Source organism: Panthera tigris, chromosome C1, assembly GCF_018350195.1.
Source record: "Panthera tigris isolate Pti1 chromosome C1, P.tigris_Pti1_mat1.1, whole genome shotgun sequence".
NCBI lineage: Eukaryota > Metazoa > Chordata > Mammalia > Carnivora > Felidae > Panthera > Panthera tigris.
The window spans coordinates 14,748,376-14,768,870 of NC_056667.1; the positions used below are offsets into that span (position 1 = coordinate 14,748,376).

General features: G+C 53.6%; 1 long non-coding RNA gene across 3 annotated transcripts in view; it reads right to left on the reverse strand.

Moving 5' to 3' along the window:
- Positions 1–18,323: 18,323 nt before the first annotated feature.
- Positions 18,324–20,495, reverse strand: part of LOC122241227 — a 42,026-nt gene continuing 39,854 nt past the window's right edge. For all 3 annotated transcript variants that reach the window (XR_006221261.1, XR_006221259.1, XR_006221260.1), the window contains exons 5-6: positions 19,234–19,347; positions 18,324–18,669 (exon numbers count right to left, since the gene is read on the reverse strand). This is a non-coding gene — a long non-coding RNA (uncharacterized LOC122241227). The remainder of the gene's footprint in view (positions 18,670–19,233; positions 19,348–20,495) is intronic.

Genomic DNA, 20,495 nt, shown 5'->3' on the forward strand with positions numbered 1-20,495 from the left:
TCTAGAATCTGCCCCTAGGATTGCCAAGCAGAGAACCGAAGGGACTCGCTTTAAGGAAAAGTTAAGAACGTTAGGTAATTAGCACAGGCGCTGAAGCTAAGACGGTTCCAGAAATTCTCAAGGAGGGAAACATCATCCCTGCACTTGGGATTAACTTGGATTAACCTGGATCCTTTGTTAAACTAACCCTTGCATTCTAGGTCACGGAAAGAAACGTTTGTGCCCTGCCTGGCTGGGGAATCAGGAGACTACAAATGCCTAGTGGTACTGACCAGCAAAGGCTGGACACTTCAGTGGGGAGAACGCTGAGGAGAGTGGGGGATTTCAGTGCTGGTCTAAACTCCACCAGCGTGCTGTGTGACTTCCGGCAAGTTGCTTGCTTTCTCTGGGCCCTGTTTTGTCTGTTGTAGAATGAGGAGGTCACGCTCCATCAGCATTTCCAACACTATCCCTTGGTGGATATGTGAATTAGCAATTCATGAGAAACTGTCAGGGCAGACAAATATGTTGGGGAAACACTAGGAAAACAGATCTCTTTAGGTCAAGACGACTCAGAGTCATGAATATGTAAATATGTATTGTCAGGCTCCAATGAGGTGATTCCGAAGGTTGCTGTCCCCTGGGTTATTCAGCTGGGAACATTCTGGTGGAGATCTCCCTCAGGGGTTTGCAGACACTGATATTCAAAGAGATCCTTCTGGATGCCAGGCACACCGGGCGGCATAGTGAACATGTCGGGTGGTACTCCTGTGCTTTTGGAGCTTGGCGAGAAGTATTTGAAGAATGTCTCCTCCGTGAACCATTTCCCCACCCCTGGGGGGCGCTGTATCTTAAGCTGCCTGAGCTGCGACATCCCCGGCCTGTGGTTCTGTCACGTGCAGGTGTGGCCTCAGACTGTGCTGTCTGGGCATCATTTGCACCCAAGGCCAGCCCCTGAGCTTTCTGACACGGATGGCACGATAGAGCTGCCCGCAGCAGCGCGTGTATGGTGTAGCCAGAATGGAGGCGGCGTGGCACTCTCGCGGGAGCACCGGCAGTGAGCCTCCTTGGCCAGGTGGAGCAGGGGAGTCCCCGCCACAAAAGTGTCCCGAGGAGCCAGCCTCCCGCCACACCCAGAGTCCTCCCTCAGCGGAGGAGATCAACTCTGGATCCCGGGGAAAACTGGGCCCCGCACTTAGGCAGGCCTGCACTGGATTTGAGAAGAGGCATTGGTTTCCAGCCGACGCATTTGCGGCTGCCCAGTCCTTCCCCTGCCTGTGGACAAACGACATCTACTGGCCTGTGCTGCTGTGATGGATGAATGGAGTAGCTAGTTCCAAAACTACCTGCTGGGGGTGGGGGTGAGGGTGGGGGTGGGGGTTTCACCTGCTCTCTAGGAGGGGAACCTTCTCTCTTTCTTGGCAGGGACTCCCGGTGAAAGGAAGCGAGGAAACGGGTCTCCCCTGATCTGTGTGACCGGCCACCCCGTTCACCTGCCCCACTACAGCCTGTGACACAGCACCTGCTGTTGCAGTATCCAAATGCTGCTGTCCCCTACTTGCGTCCTGGAGCATCCCCAAGTGGCCCCCAGACACAAACGCATCCTGTATCCTAGGGCTTTGGGAAGGGAAAGAGAAGGGCATTGCTACCAGGAACGGGTTGTGTTCACGACCCGTGGGAGATCTTTTTTTTCTTGCCACCAACTAGCAGGGACCAGGGAAATCAACAATCCCCCCCCCCAACCAAACGGGCGCATTCCTCAGCCAGAGCACGCACCACAGCTCCAGTACAAAAATAACCAGGGCAGGGGCGTGTGTGGCATTTTGCAGCTGGATAATCTGATCTTCAGAGATCTGTCCTAAGGTCAGGAGCTTGGCTGCATCTCCCAGCCGGGCTCCCAGCCCCCCTCCAGTGGAGCCCCCTGACCTGCGTGTTCACCCGGCCCCCAGCCTGTTGACTTTGGCCTCTCAACAGCACTGCCTCCCAGGTTACCCGCCAAAGTGGGATTTCTCCTGTTCATGCTGCAAACCTCCTTGGCTCGGAGCCAGCTGCCTTGAGCTTACAGCCGCTTCCCGAGGCAAAGCACCTTGCCTCAATGTGGTCGAATGTGGTGACACACGCCGTGTAGTTTCACTATTTGCCCAGGTGGCTTTGGCTCAAGTGGCATGGCCGGTGCTTGTCCCCCTCGGAGCCTTAAGTGCCTACACCGTGCTGCCCCATCCCCTTGCCTGCTCATCTGTAATGTCCCCACCGTGCCTGTGATACTTCTTGTCCTCAGAATACACGTTGCCTTTTTCCCGGTAGCCGGTCATGTCAACACTGTGGGAGTCCTGGATGTCAGCTGTCTTATGTCCACCAATAATTAGCAAACCACGCTCTGGGGCTGTATGACCGTGTCTGTCTTCAAAGGAATGGCTTATTTGTAAATGGTGGCTACTGTTCTCTTATAGGCATTTAGCTCATAAAAACTAATGAACCCGACGATATGGCAAAATTATACTTGTGTCTGTTCTTTTGTTCTCGAAACTGATACTGGGCTTTCAAACTCGTGGTTCAGTGCTCTGTCCGCCTTGCTTAGTGTGGTCACATCTGTCTTGGTTTGGGATCCCCCTTGATCAAGTGTCCCTGTTTGCCTGGGACTGAAGTGTGGGGCAGTCTCAGGACGTGGGGCTTTCACTTTTAAAACTGGGGCAACCCCGGGGAAATCGGGACAAGTTGGTCGCAGTAGTTCAGCCAGAAGAGGAGCCTGAGATAAGGATTCAGTGCAAATAGGGTAATCGTATGATCCCGGGAAGCACACCCTTAGGCAAGTGAGGAAATGAAATCGCAGCACAAAACACCAACAAAGGGAATCCTGTGAGCAGGTTACTACTATGAGTGTGGACTTTCATCCCACAGGGCTCTGGAAACCAAAGTACATGCCCATCTCAAAGCTCACAGAGAAGGAAGGAGTGAGCGCAGGCTCCAGCTCCACTCGGTCACTGGTTGAGGGTCACTCCCAGGCATTCTTTCCTTGGCACGTCTGGCCTGCCACGGGGGGCTGAGCTGGGCTCACTTCTGCAACTAGAGAAAGCCTCCGGTCAAAGAAGTACAGGTATTGGCAGGTATCTAGCCCCCATGCCCCGGAGCTGAAAACCAGCCGTGGGGATACAATGCAAGGTGCTGACAGCACCTGCTACAGTCGTTCTGCACAGCTGACGTCCACGTTTCGGATTTTCCCCAGAAGCAATTAGCGATCACAAATATATTTCTTCGAAAATCATCGCCAGCCACCGTCTTGCCTGAGAGCCCATACAAACGGACCCCCAAAGCAAACCTGAGTCATCTGGAAATCCGTTAGCAGCTTACATCGTATCCTTGCATCGGTCATCCCTTTGCAGCCTCCAGGGAGGACGGTTGATTAAAACAGGAATTCCTAAGGGGCCAGAAACATGGCCGTGACGTACTAACAGCCCCTAATAGGAACAATCTGAGAAGCCAATGGGCTGAGACTACAAAAGCTAACAGAAATACTGCTCACAAGCATGGCCCTCTTGGATGACTTTCAGATGAGTGATGGGCCTTCGCTGACATAGACAAGCCCTTTCTCTGAGCCCCCAGCAGCTTCGACCTGAGGTTCCTTTAGCATCTCACTAATATGTGAGCAGGCACTACTCCATTTTGTATTAAACTTGCTTCTTTGCTTCCTTCTCCGGTTGTGCATTCTGTAAAAGCCAGTGTGTGTGTGTGTGTGTGTCCTGCTGGGATGGCAGTAAGGGTCTCCTAACTCCTCATGCTATGAAAACATACTCAAGAAAGCAGAAACTCAGGACCCCTGGGTTCTCTCCAGGAACTCGGTGGACGGAGACAATGAAGAGAGCCCAGTGGTTCAGGTCTCTTGGCCCCCTAGGTCCTCTGTCCTGTGGCTGCCAGTCCTTTCCAAGGCACTACTGACCCCCTGGGAAACTTGAGCTCCATTAGGCTTGATTAGTCTTAATCCTGGTCTGAAATGGGGAGAACACATCACGGTGAGTCCCGGCCTAGCTCTGCCAAGCTCTCTTGTTCTGCCCCCAGCACCAGCCACCCTCATTCTCAGCATCACCTAGAATCTCCCAATCTTAAATCCCTCCTGGAAGGATCCAGACCACCCACCCAAAGTCTAGCCACCCCACACCCACGGTTGGAGAAAGAAAGGGACACATCCTCTTTGATATAATGAGACATGGGTAATCTGTTGGGAGATGGCCCTCTCCTAGCCTGGGGGGAGGAGGGTCCCTAGATACTCAGAGCTCCTGAGCCTCCCGGTGTGATCTGGGGTGGGTGGGGGGAGTTGTCTACCATTGCTCCCTTGGCCGCTCCAAGCAGAACTGACCACCCCTCCACTACTCTTAAACTCCAAGATCTTCCAGGTCACAGATATGGACCCTCCCAGGCACTAACCGAGGTCCTATCCTCACTCCTGGCTTCGGAATCTGGGGCTGCCGCAGAGCAGGGACCCCGGCCTGAAGAGCTGTTCAGGTGCCTTCCAGCAGAGGGCGCTGTGGGCGTGCCCTGCCTTCCAGACCCGGGCCCCGCAGAAACATTCCGGGAGAGAGGAGGGGCAGCAGGGGCAGGGATGGAGAGAGGCTTCAGAAGCTATTCCCGTCCCCTGTCAACAGCCTTTTTTCCCTGCTAAAAATGGGTGATTCGTGATAGCTAGGAAGCCCACTGAAAGGCTGCGCCGGTCACGTACTCACCCGTGAGTCCAGACGCTGGGCCAGCTCCCGGGACCTGGAAAGGGGACTACTTGGGCTTCCTTGCTCTGCCCATTGTTCCTCCTCTCCGCCATATTAGCACCCCTCCTTTTGCAGACTCCGCGAGAACCCACCTCCTTCGGGAAGCCTTCCCAGGTCTTCCCACAGCAGCAGCTTCTTACGGGATATTTACTAGTGTATACATATGTGTGTTCTGTCTCCCCCATCAGACAGGGGGCTCCCAACCATATTTGCAGATCTCTCCCGGGGCAAGGCTGTGTAGCTCCCATCAGACTGGAGGGTCTTTGAGGCCACAGGCCTTACGTCCTCCATCTGACCAGGGGTTGTCTCCCCCATCAGACCCTTCACTCTCTGAGGTAACTCTTGTGCACCTCCAGTGACACCTGTCTTAGGTCTCTGTCCCCAGGCAATCATCAGTCTGAAGACAGCCCTCCTCCCTCCTCCCCTAAGGGGAGATCAGAGAGCTTTGCACACTGGGTGGGAGAAAGATGGGTCTGATCAGAGGAGAGATACTATTCGGGAAAAGAACAGAAAGCAGGTAGGTGAGATTGGAAAGGATTGAAGACACCAGACTCCCTGTTTGTACCACATGTCGGCTCTGCCTCTGCAGGTTCCCCCGTTCCATCTGTGCGGTCACCCAGAATTTGGCCCTCATCACTGCATGTCACAAGCCAGGGTAACCCGTTCCAGCCCGGGGCCACATAGTGAGCCCAGCAGCCTCTGCCTGTATCCACAGGCACTGACCAGAACATTTCATGTCTCCTGTTCTGGAGGCTGGAAGTCCAAGTTCAAGGTGCTGGCAGGGCTGGCTCCTTCTGAGGACTACAAGGAAAGGGTCTGTTCCAGGCTCCTCTCCCGGCTTCCGGTGCTTCCTTGGCTTGTGGCCCTAGAACCTGTCTTCACATGGCCGTCTCCCTGTGATGTGTCTGTCTTCAAATCCCCCCCTTTTTTTTAACATTTATTTATTTATTTTGAGAGAGAGCATAGGAGGGGAGGCAGAGAGAGAGGAAGAGAGAATCTTAAACAGGCTCCGTGGAGCCCCATGTGCGGCTCGATCCCACGACTGTGAGATCATGACCTAAGCCAAAATCAAGAGTCAGATGCTTAACCAACTGAGCCACCCAGGCACCCCTCCAAATTTCCCTTTAATAAGGACCTCAGTCATATTGGTGGCTCAGGGCCCTCCACAATGACCTCATTTTAACTTGATTGCCTCTGGAAAGATCCTATCTCCAAATACCGTCACATTCTGAGTCCTAGGGGTTAAGAGTTCAACAAATGGATTTGGGTGGAGGGACACAATTTCACCGATAATGCTACACTCGTGGGGCTGATGTTCTAGTGGAGAGAGATGGACAAGAAACACAAAATCAAGTAAATATACATTAAGGCAAAAGGTGATAAGGCAGAAAAATGAAGCGTTATTAGGGAAACGGGAGCTCCAGGGTGGGCAGAAGGCTACTATCCCAGGGCAGTTCGAGTCCTGGGGCAGCAGAGAGCACTAGGTGACCAGGAACAAGAGCTGGAAAGAAGGCTGGGGCACACAAAACAAATCTTGCTGCCCTCCCCCACTTTGTGGTAAAACCCAGCCCCCCCCATGCTGAAATAAGGAGATGGGGGGCACGGTTCACACACCCCAGAAGTCCTGCTGTGAAGGCCCAGGTCACGCCAAGCACACAGACTCTGGGCCTCAGTTTCCTCATTCAGGGAATGAGGGAGGAAGACTGGACAAGGTTCCCTCCGACTCTGAGGCTGGTGACTTTACCATCCTGGTTCCAGACTTCAGAACATTCCAGGATGAGAGGGGTGGTGGGGATTGCCCAGAGGTTGTCAGCTCTCCTGGAGACAAGGACTCTTCCCTCGGGCCACAAGGCCCCAGCATGCAGGTGGCAGAGTCCTGTGCCACCACGCCTGGCTCAGGGGTGGAGACACGCCCTCTGGGAACCCAGAGAATGTGCAGAACAGCCACCAACCCCGCAGACCCACTGGGTGCAATTCCAGGCCACCACAACACTGTCCCTCAGGGCCGGAGGCCCGATGAAATGACAACCACCATCAATGAAAGGTTTGGCCCCGAGTAGTGGAAAAAGTGTGAGTTTCTGGGCCGGCGTCTCCAGCCAGCCTGTCTCCTGTCACTGGCTGGGCGATTCACCTCACCTCTCCCAGCCCCCGTGTGCCTATCTGGAAAATCACCATCCTTCCCTTCACGGTGTTCGCAGGAAGAAAGTGTTTGTCCCTGTGCGGCTCGGAAGGGGGACCCAGGGGCCCCTGCGCAGCCCGCCCCAAGTCAGCTTTTACAGAGTTGGGGGGTGGGGGGGAGAAGGGGGGGAGAAGGGCGGGAGGCGCAGGGCACAGTTCCCTTGGTTTTCTTAAGCTGCGATTCCCAGCCCGGAGAGAACTTTCAGGGTGACACCAACAAGGCTTGGGAGTTGGCAGGCCCTGTACCCACAATACCAGTAATAAAATTAAATGAATAAATGTCCCAAGCTGCCTGGGATGGGCCTGGGCTAATACAGGGAGGGGGTGGTCCCAGGCAAGAAGCGGGGCGGGGGTTAGAAGCCAGCCCGCCAGCGCCCTCTCCTGGCGGTCTCTGCGGCCTCCGTGTCGCCTCTGTTCTTCCCCAGCTGTATTTGTCGCACGCCTTCATCCGCTTCTCGCTCCCACTGTTTCCCACCCCACCCCCCAACTCTGCCTTTGTCCCCTCTTTCTAGGGGCGCCTAGCCTGGGTCTCTCTCAATCTGTTTTCCCCGCTCCCCTCCCCCCCATCCGCCCAGCACCCTCCCCGCCCCCGCGCGCCCTGCCTCCAAACCCGGCGAAGCCACATCTGTCCTTAACCCAAAATCCTGCCAATTAAACCGCTCCCTCTGGCTCCCGCGGCCGCTGCTGACGTCGGGAGAACCGGGCGAGGCGAGGCCGCCGCCTATGCGGGTGGGGTGGGGGGAGGCGACGGTCCCCTCCCGGGGCCCAGCGGTCGTCCGTCTGTCCGCCCACAAGGCAGGCGAACCTCGCGAGGCCCCAGCGCCGTGCGTCCCAACCTCACTCCCGCCAGGCCCCGCGCTCGGGGTCCCCCATCCGCTCCAAAACCCCCACCTGGGTCCCCTGCACCTCCCCTCCGTCCTGATGTCCCCCATCCGTTCCGAGAGCCGCACCCGAGTCCCCCGGAACCGCCCCCTCGTGCTCGGGGTCCCCCACCCGCTCCAAGACTCGGTGTCGCTCTCCTGGCGGGAGCTCCGCGACCCCCAGCCCGCGCCCCGGCACCCCCACCTCTCCGACTGCGCGCTCCCAGCACCCTCTGTGCCCCCGGCGCGCACCCCGAGGTCACCCGCTCTCCCCGCACCCTCCGCGCGCTCGGGCCTCGGTTTCCCCGCTCCGAACCGCGCTGGCTCTGCCGCCACGAGGATGTCGCCTTGTGAACCCGAGGTGGGGGTGGGGGCACATTAAGAACAATCAGCGCGCGCATAGCTGACAGTGTTACCTTAATAAATAATAGTCTGAACGGCATGTAAATAAATAGAACGCTTTATGTGGGCAGGAGGTGCAGCCCCGAGGCCCGCAAGCTGCTTCCAAGACCCCAGGACATTGGCAGGTGCCCTGCGCCCCAGGGGCCTCACCCGCAGCGGGGCTGGGCCTGGAAGCTGAGGCCCAGAGAAGGAGCCCAAGGGAGAGAGACTGGGAGGAAGACAAAAAATGCCGTGGGGAGAGAGAAAACGTGAGTGGGGGGCTGGGAAGGAGAGGGATAAATCCGAAGAGCGGAGTGAGGACAGTAGAAGAGGCAGAATCTGGTGTCCCAGGATAACACAGGAGAGAGCTCCCTCCCTCCTGCTGACACACTTCCTCCTGGGTTTCTCCTCCTGTGTCTCTGCTTCTTTGCCCGCTCCTCTTCACCGCCACCCCCCCCCCCCCCCGTCCCTTAACCCTGGGAGACCCCAGGGCTGGGACATGGGCCTCTCCTCACCTGTCCCCACTGGCTCACTAGATGAGTGCCTTCACTCTAGATGCTTTACATGTTGTCCCTGTGTGGAAGGCTCCCTCATGTGCGCTCCAGCCAGACCTGTCTCCTCTGAACCACAGACTAGCACCTCTCTCGCGCATCCAAGACCTGAACATGCCCCCAGCCCAGCACCCACCCTCCTCCCAAACCTGCTTCACCCTCCTCTTTCCCGTTTGGTAAGTGGCAACTCCCTCCTTCCAGTTGTTGAGGCCAAAAACCTGCATCCTTCATGCCTCTCTCCCCTCCAATTGGGAAATCCTGTCCTCTCCGCCTTGAAAACATCTCTGGAATCCTTCCACTCCTCCCAGCTCCATGGCCAGGCCCCCACCATTTCCCACCTGGGCTGCTGCAACAGCTCAGGCTTACTGGGCTCCCCATTGTCTCTCTATGGACAGAGTAGAGACACAGAAATACTAGTCAGATTAAGCCCATCCTCTGCTCAGATATTTCATGCAGAGGAAAACCAGCATCCTTAAAGGGCCCACCAGACCCTACCGGCCACTGCTCCCTTTTGGCGCTGACCTGCTCCCCCCTCCGCCCATCCCCTGCTCTAGCCACCCTAGACCCCTTGGCTGTTCCCACCTTTGAGTTTTCACACTAGCTGCTCCGTCTTCCTAGAACATTCTCTCCCCACATATCGTCATAGGTTAACCCATCACCTACTTCAAGTCTTTGTTCAAGTGTCCCATTCTCCATGAGGCCAACCCAGGGCCATCCTATTAAAGCTATGAATTTCTCTAACCCCTCCCTCCTGTACATGGTCATCATTCTGCTTTCTATTCCTTCAACCTCCAGTGCTCAACCTCTTCTAATAACATGACTTACCCATTTTCTTCTTTGTCTCTCTCTCTCTCTCTCTCTCTCTCTCTCCCAAATAGTAAGCTCCATGAAAGCATGAGTTTTGTCCCCCGCCCCCAACACTGCTGCTGTATCTTTAGTACCAAGAATAAAAGAGACTCAAAAATATTTGAAGGAAGGGAAGAAGAGAGGGTGGGTGGTTGGAGGGAAGGAAGAGGAGTGCACGGGGAAAAGAGAGCCCCTGGAGGAGGAAACAGCATGGCAGAGGCAGGGTGGCATCAGACAAGCGAAACAGGGTGGGGAGCACTTGGCCAGGCTGGAGCTTGGAGTGGTCCGAGGGCTGTCGGACGTGAGCAACTCTTCACCAGCCTGGTGCCCAGGCTGAAGGAGCACCCAGTGGGGGGTGCGGCAGCCCTGTGGCAGGCAAGGTCCCCCCCGCCAAACCCTGTGGCAGGGAGCACCGGCACCACCTCAAGCCCCAGCTGGGTGTTGGACCCCGGGGCTGCGGGCGGTACTGCCTGGGTAGGCCCCTGGTAACAGCCACAGTAATTACTGGTTGTATGCGATTAGGGGATAATTATGCTTAATAAGTCCAAAAGTAATTACCATGCAGGCTGCTTGCTGCTTTGGAAAACAGAGGCCCCTGGTGAGCAGGAGCCAGGGAATTGAGAAGGGGGAGAGTGGCATCACAGAACATCAGAGGCGCTGGTTCGTTTCTCTAGCAGATGCCTGAATCCTCTCGGTGGTATCCCCACCAGGGGCTTGCTCACCTCCAGTGATGAGGCAGCTCCTTCCATCTTTGGACGGCCACACACACAATTTCAGCTGTTTCTGGCCACACCATAACCTCTTCACTTGCACGCAGCATCTTAGCATATGCACAGACACAGAACTCAAGTATCATTTGGAAAAGGAGCAAAGCGCATCATCACACGCATTGCCACTGGCTGTTTTATAGACTCACAACATCACTAACGTAGTATTTCCCTTTAGTCCCACTGCACAGGTGAACAGACTGGGTCTCTCAGAGGCCAAGCTCACAGAAGTGGAGGACAGCAGAGCCTGAGTTCACATTTCAGTCTGTCTGATGCCAAAATCTATGTTCCCAGCACCTAAGTTTACTGATTCTCCCTGAGGTCACACAGAGCCAATCCAACCCACCTCCCCAGAAACCAACCCAGGACCTCGTGAGTCTTGTCTTTTTTACTCTACACAGACTCAGTGGCTGCACTCTGTGCTGTGTCCAGGAGGCCACGTGGGGTGATGAAAAGGACACCAGCTTCTTTCCATTGGTTCTGCTGCCAACTAACCCTGTGGCCCTGAGCAAGCTGCTTGTTGCCTTTGGGCCTCCATTTTCCCATCTGTGCAAGGGGGGTAAAGGGACCCCCAGTTTATGACTTTTGGTTCTCTCCCCTGAGCCCAACCCTAAGACCTGAGCAGCTCCAAGCCCACACTGGCCCAAGGCTTCCACACCTGGGACCTGGGAAGACTCAGTGACCTTCTCCAACCCCTGGGACAGCTTCTTTTCTTCCTCTGGATTGGAATGCCCTGTAGAGGCACCCCGAGAAGATGCCTTAGAGGGGACAGTGAGCAATACTCTGCTCTGGACACACACCCCCGCCCTTCCATGACCCCAAACATCTACTTTCAACTTCATTCTTAGAACTTGATTTCCAGGGGAGAGGATGGAAGTGGAAGTTTGCAGGACACGAAGAATATTGTGTTAACATACAAATGCCCTCCTTAAAATTGCTGCCATCACCTGGATAGAGATTCGTATGTATGATGAGAATAACTTATGGTGATGTAAAGGATGACACTTTGATGTCCATTTTCTCCCATATCTCTACACCAACCTGCTGGGGCATGGGTAGCACTGTCCACATTTCACACATTAGGCAACGGAGACCCAGGAAACGGAAGCAACTTGTCCCAGATCACATGATTAGCCAAAGACAGAACCAGACTTTGAATCCAGATCTGACTCCAAAGCCTGTAATTGTGATCACTACTCTGTATCTCTTCACAGCCTCAGAGCCAGCTGCTCCGGCATCAGGGAAATCAGAGGTGATGAGACTTCAAGGGTCAGATCCAAATTCCCCACCAGCATTAGAGCCCAAGGGTGTCATCAGAGGCTGGTGAAGCTATCTGGCCCCTGCCTGCATCTTTCTTGGTAGAATGTCCACTGCACCTGCTTCTCCACTGAGGATTATCCTTGGGGTCCCAGAGGGAAAGAGAAAGATTTGAAAAGAGTAAATACAGCAACAGAGGCATCTCATCGATGCCTGGAGCATTACAACGTGGGGACAGAGAACACAGAAACATAATTAAAACCGCTCTAGCGCCCTAAATTGCCAGGCCTGCAGGCCGAGGGAAAGAATGGAGTGGACTTCAGAGCACTGCAAATATGGAATCAGGAGGGACTATCCACTCTCAAGCTCCAACAGTGGAAAAAAATCGCTACTGCTGTAAAAATAATGGAACTGCCAACCACCCATAAAATCTGCTCCATTGATATAAAACATATAAAATGATTTATATTTCCTGTGAGAGTATCGAAATTACAAATTGTTTTCAGGAAATAATATCACTGAAAAACAATGATCTGTGGGAGAAGCAGGCTGGGGTTGGGATACACAAATGCTCCCCAAGGTAGTGGGGTCCCAAGCCACCCCTCGTAAGATTTCCAAACATGAGGAAGCTAGGTACTTATCTCAGGAGATTCTGAGTGAGCAGGTGAGATGCAAGGCCTGGGGATCACAGTACTGATGGACTCTCCTTAGGAGATTCTGCAGCGGCCCTTCCAGCCAGGTCTGGGGTTGAGGGACCACCACGCAGGGGCCAGACATCTTTCAGCACCAGGGACAGGGGCACATGCACAGGCTCTCTCAAAAGCTCCTGGTCACTGCCCATGCTGGGAATTTAGCTCTTTTACTCTTTTCAGTAGGGAGAGATGAAGAGGATCTTCTTACCTCCCTCCTCCCTCTCCCTAGTTGGGAGGAAAGCATATGTTCTGTGTGGCCACTGAGGCCCAAGACTTGCAGGACATGAAAAGCCAATGGTGCAGGGGAGGGGAGGGTGGGCTCACACACGGCTCAAAGATGAGGGACACCGCCCCAGCCAAAAAAAGGCTTCCTGCTTTTACTTGACAGTGAGGGAGAAGCCAGGAGGGAAGTAGAAGGGTTCTGGACTAGGAGTCCTGTGCATCAGTCTTGAGTCTCTCCCTTGGGCAAGCCACTTCCTCTCTCTGGCCCTGACTGCACCATTTCCTGGGCCCTGTGGCTGGTAGAGCAAAGCTGGGGTTTGACCCCAGATCTTTTTGATGACTGAGATAATGCTTTCTACCTCTACCCCACTCACCATGGTCTCAAAACAGTGAATAATACAAACCAGCATTTCTCAAACTGTGACCCTCAAAAGTGAGCGTGTCCCAAGAGACAGGCATTTTTGTGCCTCCAAAGAAGGGAGGGGAAATACTACGGTAAAAGCACGTTTGAGAATTATGACGGTAAACAGAAACAGATCTGTTTGCTGTAGGACTTCTGGGCCCTCGAATGTGCTATTGTGTGTTGATTGTTTCTGAGATGGCGGGCAAGAAGTTCTCAGTGTTTCTCAAACATCCTTTCGTGGAACACCTACAGGAATAGCTAACAGTATTATATCTATATCTATCTATATCTATATCTATATCTATATCTATATCTATATCTATATCTATATCATCTATCTATATCTATCACTTATCATGTGCCAGGAGCTGTTCTAAGATCTTCCCAACGTTAAGGCACTTAATCTTCACAACAGCCTATGAAGCAGATACTATTATTACCTTTTTGCAGAAACAGAAACTGAGGCACCGGGGGTTAAGTACTTACCCAAGGTCATGTGGCTAGTGTGCTCCAGAGCCTACACTTAAATTGCATTACTGAAATGCATCTCCCACCTTGAGGACTGGAGTTCACATGCCACAGTCTGGGAAGCGCTGTCCCAGGTGCATGTCTATTTAACCTGGGATTTTAGCAATAGATTTTCCTTTTCAGTTTTATTTGCTTTGGGCTGCTGTTTAGATTCCCTGAGCAAACAGTGGCAGGCCCAGGTGATGACTGGAAGGCAGGAAGAGCCCATGTGGTTGAATGTACGTACATGTGTATGTGTAAGGTTCAGGTTGGCTTTGCTGCAGGGAGGCTGAGAACTGCTGAGTTTCTAGTCACCTGGTGAGGGACCAGAGACAGGAGAGAAATGGAGAGTGCCTTCAGGAAAGAAGGAAGGAGGAGCAAGGAGGTAGAGAAGAGGAAGAGAGGGGCAGAGGAGGAAGAAGGAGGGCAAGAGAGAAGGAAGAAAGCAAAGGGCGGAGAGGGAGAGAGGGGAGACAGAGTGGAGAGGAAGGAGTGGACAAGAAGCAGGGAACAGAAGGGAATAGAGAACAGCAGGAAGTGGGGACCACCTCCCCTCAGTCCCAGGGCTCTGTCCCACCTTCCTCTGAGGGCCTCACTTGCCCCCATTCTCCTCTGTGGCAGCACCTTCTTCCTTCACAGCCTCAGCCTGGGTGAGGCCCCCAAGTGCATAAGGGCTCTGGGGACACCTGGGGAGCAGGATTTGGGGGCTGGTCCTGCATGTGAGCCCCAGGACTTTGGCTTGGGAGCCTCTCCATCCCTGGAACCCTATTCTGGGCCTAGCCTCTCTCCAGGCACTTTTCTGTGCTCTTTCCCCTGAACAAACCAACACCTGCCACTCACCAGCACTTCCTGGAGCTTCGAAAGAGTCTGACACTCTTTCTCTCCAGTGGCCTTTCCCTGCTTAAGTGGCTTATCTGCTCCAGGACTCAGCTCTAACTCTCATTTCCTGGTCTCAAAAAAAAAAAAAATCTAAAACATAGACCCTGCTTCTTTTTCCACAGAAACATCAACACCAAATTGGAACATCATTGGTGACAGTCCCTGCTCCAGGCCCAGCCCTGGGGCTTCCTTAAGGGCATCAGGGTGATGTCATCCTGCCAGCCTGAGACACCAGTGGGCTCCAGCCCCATCCAGGTCAGCTCCCACCCAGCCTGAGGTCTCTCCCAGCCCAAGCCCCATGCCCAGCACTTCTGGGAGAACATTTGGGGCCAACGTTGCCATGGTAACCATGATACCAGCGGTTGTATTCATTATGCTCAGGGTGTAGAATTATATGGCCTAGAATCAAACAATGAGAAGCAGCTAGCATCGTGGGTAGAGCAACGGACTGGGAATCAGTGCCTGCCTCTGGCCGCAGCAAAGTTACCATCAGGCAGAGTGACTCTGACAAGTTACTTCCTTGTCCTTGCTGGGACCTCACCTGTCAAACGCACACCTGTGTGAACATGGGGAGCATTGGATGGGATGATCCCAAAGATCTCTGACTTGTTGGATGCCTCCAGTAGCTAAGTGACTACCTGAAGTTCCCCACGCACCCCTCCCCCCCACAAAACCACCCACCACCAGCTCCAGGGAGAGACGGTGGGGAAACAGTCAAAAGCGTATCAACCCAACCTGCGTTTTAGGTCTCATTCCCATGGCCAGAAATCAGAAACATTAGTCCAAAGGAAGGGAGCCTCCCTCATGAGTTGGTCTCCCTTGGAAAGAAACCAACCTCCCAGGGGCAGATTGCCTGGAACCTCGGATTCCCCTTCCCACTTACCCAACCCTGAGAGCAGCCTTTCTTTCTTTTCTTTTTTTAAGCTTATTTATTTATTTTTGACAGAGACAGAGACAGTGTGAGTCGGGGAGGGACAGATAGAGAGGGAGAGAGAGAATCTCAAGCAGGCTCCATGCCACCAGCACAGAGCCTGATGCGGGGCTCAAACCCGTGAAACTGTGAGATCATGACCAGAACTGAAACCAAGAGTCAATGCTTAACTGACTGAGCCACCCAGGCACCCCGAGAGCAGCCCTTTCTTTGGTCCAGTCACCCCCCTTCCAGGGATCTGTGCTCAGGCAAGGAAAACTTGGAGTCCACATTTTGGCTGCTAGGGAATGGCTAAGGGAATTGGGGTACATATCCCCAAACAGAACACTGTGACAACCGTTAACAATTATAGTTACTGGGAGTATAAAATTGCTTGTGCTCTGGTGTTAAGTAGGAAAAACAAGATGCCAAATGTGGAGAGCTGTACGGTTCTTTTTAAAGGGCATAGGAAAAAATACTTGGCTTAGAATAAATTCTGTTTTCCTTTTTGAACCCTACTTTCCAAATCTCTACAGCTAACATGTATTATTCTATTCTAGAAAGATTAATAAAACGTTTTTTTCTTTTAAGTTGGCCTTGATAGGGAGGCAGCAGGGCTTGTCAGTCCTTGGTTCAAATCTTGACTCTGACATTTGCTACCCATGGGCATGATGATTTCCTTGACCTGTCTGAGCTGTGATTTCCTCACATGGGGATGGTGGTGATGCTTAGTGTAAGGATAAAGTGAGATAAGGCCTCTAGAGCACGTAGCATGGCCTGGCACAGAGCGGGTGCACAGGAAACAACGGCTATTAGCTGGACTTTGTGTGGCCATCATCACGCACCCGCTCTGGCTCCGGCCTCAGTCCCCTTCCAGAGTCTTGGCCTCTGTCCCTCAACCTGCAGTTCTGACTCTCTGCCGCCCTCTCAGCCTGCCTCCAGCCCCATCTGGAGAGTCTGTCCCCTGCCCCCAGCACAAGCCCATCCCCAGATACCAGCAGCCCCAAATCATGCTCAAGGAGTTGCCCATAGGTTTCTCCCAGGATGCCCAGCTGACTGTGCACCACTCCCCCAGGCCCCCTCCAGCACCGAGCCCCCCACCCCTAGCCAAGGACTCTCCAGCCCCAAGGACTGTCATTTTTCGTAGGCTTTGCCACTTTCCCCGAGTCTTCTGAGGAAGACACAGTCAGGCCTGAGTCAGCCTCTGGACCCCAAGCCCTGCCCTGGGGAGAGGCGTGTCTTTGGATGAATCCGCTGGTGGCAGCACCCCCACTCCCCAGGCCTGGTGACAGACGTGTTTTACCTCTGATAATTCCACCATTTTTGGCACCTAAGGGAGCAGAACAGGCAAGAGAACAACGAATATTTTGTGGGAGCCGGAGGCAACTAGGGTTCTGCAGAGTGACAGGCAGAGAGGACCAGGCAGGGAGACAGGACAGGCCTGAGGTGGCAGTGCTGTGGCAGGGGGGCAGGGGCCTAGGACACACCCCCGAAACTCATCTCCCCTCTGTCTGTCACTCTCATGTCTTTTCTCCCCATTTCCTTCCCCCTCTCCCTTCCTTCTTTCCCTTCATTTGTTTTTTTTCCCTCCTCCCTCCTTGCCTCCTCATTAATTCATTCCTATTTTTAATTCCTCTCCCATCTATTTGTTCAAGTGCTATGCTAGCCCTTTTCCTCCTGCTCTGTGTTGAGTCCTGTGCTGGGCGCTGGCGACACGGATGAACAAGACACAGCCTGGGTCCTTAAGGCACAACATGGACTTTTGCAACCCCATCACTCCAGAGCACTCCAGAGCTCCCACCAGAGAAGCCAGGGCTGCCCAGCCCTCTGGGGTATCTGGGAAGGCTTATCTGAGGAGGTGACCACCATGCAGGAGGATGAGGCCTTTGCCCGGGCAGGCAAGGTAGGGCAAGGCGAGAACAGTGTGTGCCAAGGCACAGAGGAGGACTCAGCCAGCAGTAGCCCACAGTGACAGTATGGCCAGATGCTGAGGAGATCGTGCCTCTAGCTTGATTTCCTGTGACCAGGCATTCTGCTAAGTGCTTTCCCCTGTATAGAGAGGGAAACTGAGGCTCACAGAGTTGTGTGACTTGCCTACCATCACACAGCAAGTAAGTGGCAGAGCTAGGACTTGAACCCATACCTGGGTAGCTCTAAAGGCCATGATCTTACCCCTTGATCCTGATAAACCTCAGCCCAGTGGTTCTCAGAGTATAGGCCACCCCTGACAGGCGATGCATGAAGGCCTATCCCTGCAGGCTCAGGGCACATGTGGTACTTCTCTGATGACCACAAAGACAAGGAGCCTCTGCCCTGTGGGTGGGATGCCTCAAGCTGCCCTACGCCACCAGGGAGAAATCAGGTCAGGCCTTTACCCTCTCCCCATTTGGAACATCATGCCGGGTCTGGCTGGGAAGTGAGCCCAAGTGGTTCTGAGAGCAGCGCTGTCTCTCCCATGGCCCAAAACCTTGTTCAAACTGGGCATCTGTCCCTGGCTTCTACAGGAGCAGGGTGGGTGGACAACACTCCCAGCCCTGCCCTGGGCCTCCCCAAATCACAGAGTTGCAGAGGGTGGGAACCAAGACCATCCATGGAGGTCATCACCACCAAAGGCCTGTGGGTGGCAGTGCTGAGTGCCACCAGCCAGAGCTGGCGATCCACCCTGAACCACCACCTCCTGTCTAAATGCAAATAATAACTCCCACTTCCTCCTCATTGCCTGTGTCTCCTCTAAGCTCAGCAAAGGGTGGGGCAGCCCAGGGTGATGGAAAGACTGAGGGCTCTGGAGGCAGAGTCCTTGGTCTGGGCCTCCGCTGCTGGCTTCACCTCTCAGAACCTTGGCTTCCTCATTTGTAGGATGCTGACCATGTTACCCCCCAGTACCTAGTGAAAGTAAGTATTCATAATAGCTACATGAACTGACACAAACTAAGCACTGACTGCTTTTGCTGCATTTCATTCACTCACTCATTCGTTGTGTCTGTGTATGCTGGGCACCGAACAAGGCATGGGGACAGGACAGGAGTGGAATACCCAAGACTAAGAAGGACAAGGTCCCTGTCTTAATGGACTGCACGTGCTGGGGGCTGCAAAGAGTAGAGTGACAAAAAATACAAACCGAGTCATACAATCACAAGTGACTAGAGACAGGTGTTCATGGAGGAATGGCAAGAAGGAGCCAGCCATGCAAAGACGAGGGGGAGACATTCTGCAGAGGCAAGAGCAGGCAAGAGAGATTGAAGACAAGGAGTGGTAGGAATTGGCAGGGGCTGAGATTCGGTCAGGGAGTGTGGCCAGGTCAGGATGGGTCCTAGAATGCTTACAGAAATAGGACACATCACGGGAGCTCAGCATAATAGCTGTAGGTATGATCTTCTGCTCCCATGTCCTCATTTTCCAGCTGAAGAAGTCCTACAGATGGGCTCATGTTACTGCCAGTCCATTTGCTAATGGCCCAGTGGTCCATTCCGATCCAGAGGGTACCTAGGGCCACCACATGTCAAACATGGCATTCTGAATAAGATAAGGTGGAACCCTAGACTGCACTGGGACTGGCATGGCCACCTTTTCTGGCAACCTCCAGCCTTGCCTGCTTCCTGTGACTTAACACCGTATAGTGTTGGATGCCAGGAAGGGGTGGCCCTTGTGTCTAGGAGAGCCCTTGGGAGTGGCCATCCCAATCAGACAAACAAGGAATCCTGGACAGATGGGGTCTGTGAAGCTGCAGAGAAGGGGGCTCTTTCCCAGCAGCTGAAGACTTGAACCTGGCTGAGAGTGTGGGGAAGGGGGGGCAGACATCTTCTCACCACCCCCCTCAACACCTGTAAGCTATGCTCGTGTTTCCTGGTGACCCCTCAGAGCCCCTCCAAGAATGGCTGGGAAAGTTGGTGCCTTGCCCAGAACTGGCACTACTCAGGACTGTCCCTGCAGAGCCACCCCATCCCCACCTTGTGCCTTCTCTCTCCCCTCTCAGTCTCTCTCTCCATTCTCTTTCTCCTCTCCCTCTGTATCCCATCCTCTCTCTCTCCATCTCCTCTCCTATTTTACCTTGTTCCCTTGTCTCCATCCTGCCTTCTTCTTCCTCTCTTCTCTGGATTGGCTAGTTGATTGGTTGATAGACTGATTGATTCATTTCTCTCCCTCCTGGTTCCCAACAGACTTCTAGGAATACATGAAACTCAAGGTCAACAATGATCCAGTCCAGGGTTCTCGGGTGGTCAGGTGGTCGGGTGGTCAGGTGGTCAGGCTCAGTCCAGGAACTGAGCTCTGCATTCCCCAAAGAAGAGGGCTGCTGGTCCATCAGAAGACCGCCTACCAAGAGGGTTTCTCTCCAGAGCACTGTAGGTAAACACTGTAATAGGAGACAGTGAGATGTGTCTCCCAGAAAGTGTCTGAAGGGCAGCACCCTACCTTCATGTGGCCCGTTGCAAATCAAACTGTTGGCTTCTAAGGTTACCCAGGGGATAGCCAGGTCAGAATTACCTGGGCAGCTTACTGAAAATACAGATCTCCAGGCTTAGCCAAGTTACTAAACTGGATTTTCCAGGGCTGGAGCCCCAGTATTTATATTTTTAACAGGATCCCTGGGGATTTCAATGGACTGTGGCAACTAAGGAAGCCAAGCAGGGCAAGGGCTGGAGAGAGGGGAGTTCTCTCCCTCTGTACTCAGCCATTCACTATTTCCTACTGTGCACCAGGCAGTGTGCTCACAGCTGGGTACCTATGGTGAAGAAAGACAGAGTGCCTGCCCTGTGGAGCTCATTCTGCCACAATCTTGACCCAAACCCTAATGCTCCTACCACGCCCCATGCAATCTGGCCCTGCCCATCCCCCCCCCCCCCACCTTCCTACCACTGGACCGCTCATGTTAGCTGCACTGGCCCTCATCTGGCTCTGTGAACACTCTGCACTCTTCCTACCACCCATAATTTTCCATGGAGCTCTGTTCCACCTGTCTGGCACTCACCCCTATCCCCACGCCCATGCCAACTTTGCCTTGTTAAACTCATTCATCCACTGGAAACATTGGGAGTGAAATGGCTGAGAAGCTAGCTTGCAAAGCCAGAGGGCCAGGGTTCAAATCCTTACCCTGCTACTTACTAGCTGTATACATTGGACTCTACTCAATATTTCTGAGCCTCAATTTCCCAGTCTGTAAAATAATGATTGGTCATTACTTCCTCAAGGAAGCTCTGACTCTTAAAACCACTTCGAGTTCCCTGTTATAACTTCTCTTAGCAGCCCCTGCTTCTTTGGGGTAGAGCTTAAAAGTGTTTGTAACTACGTTTCCATTTGTGTAACTACCGGAG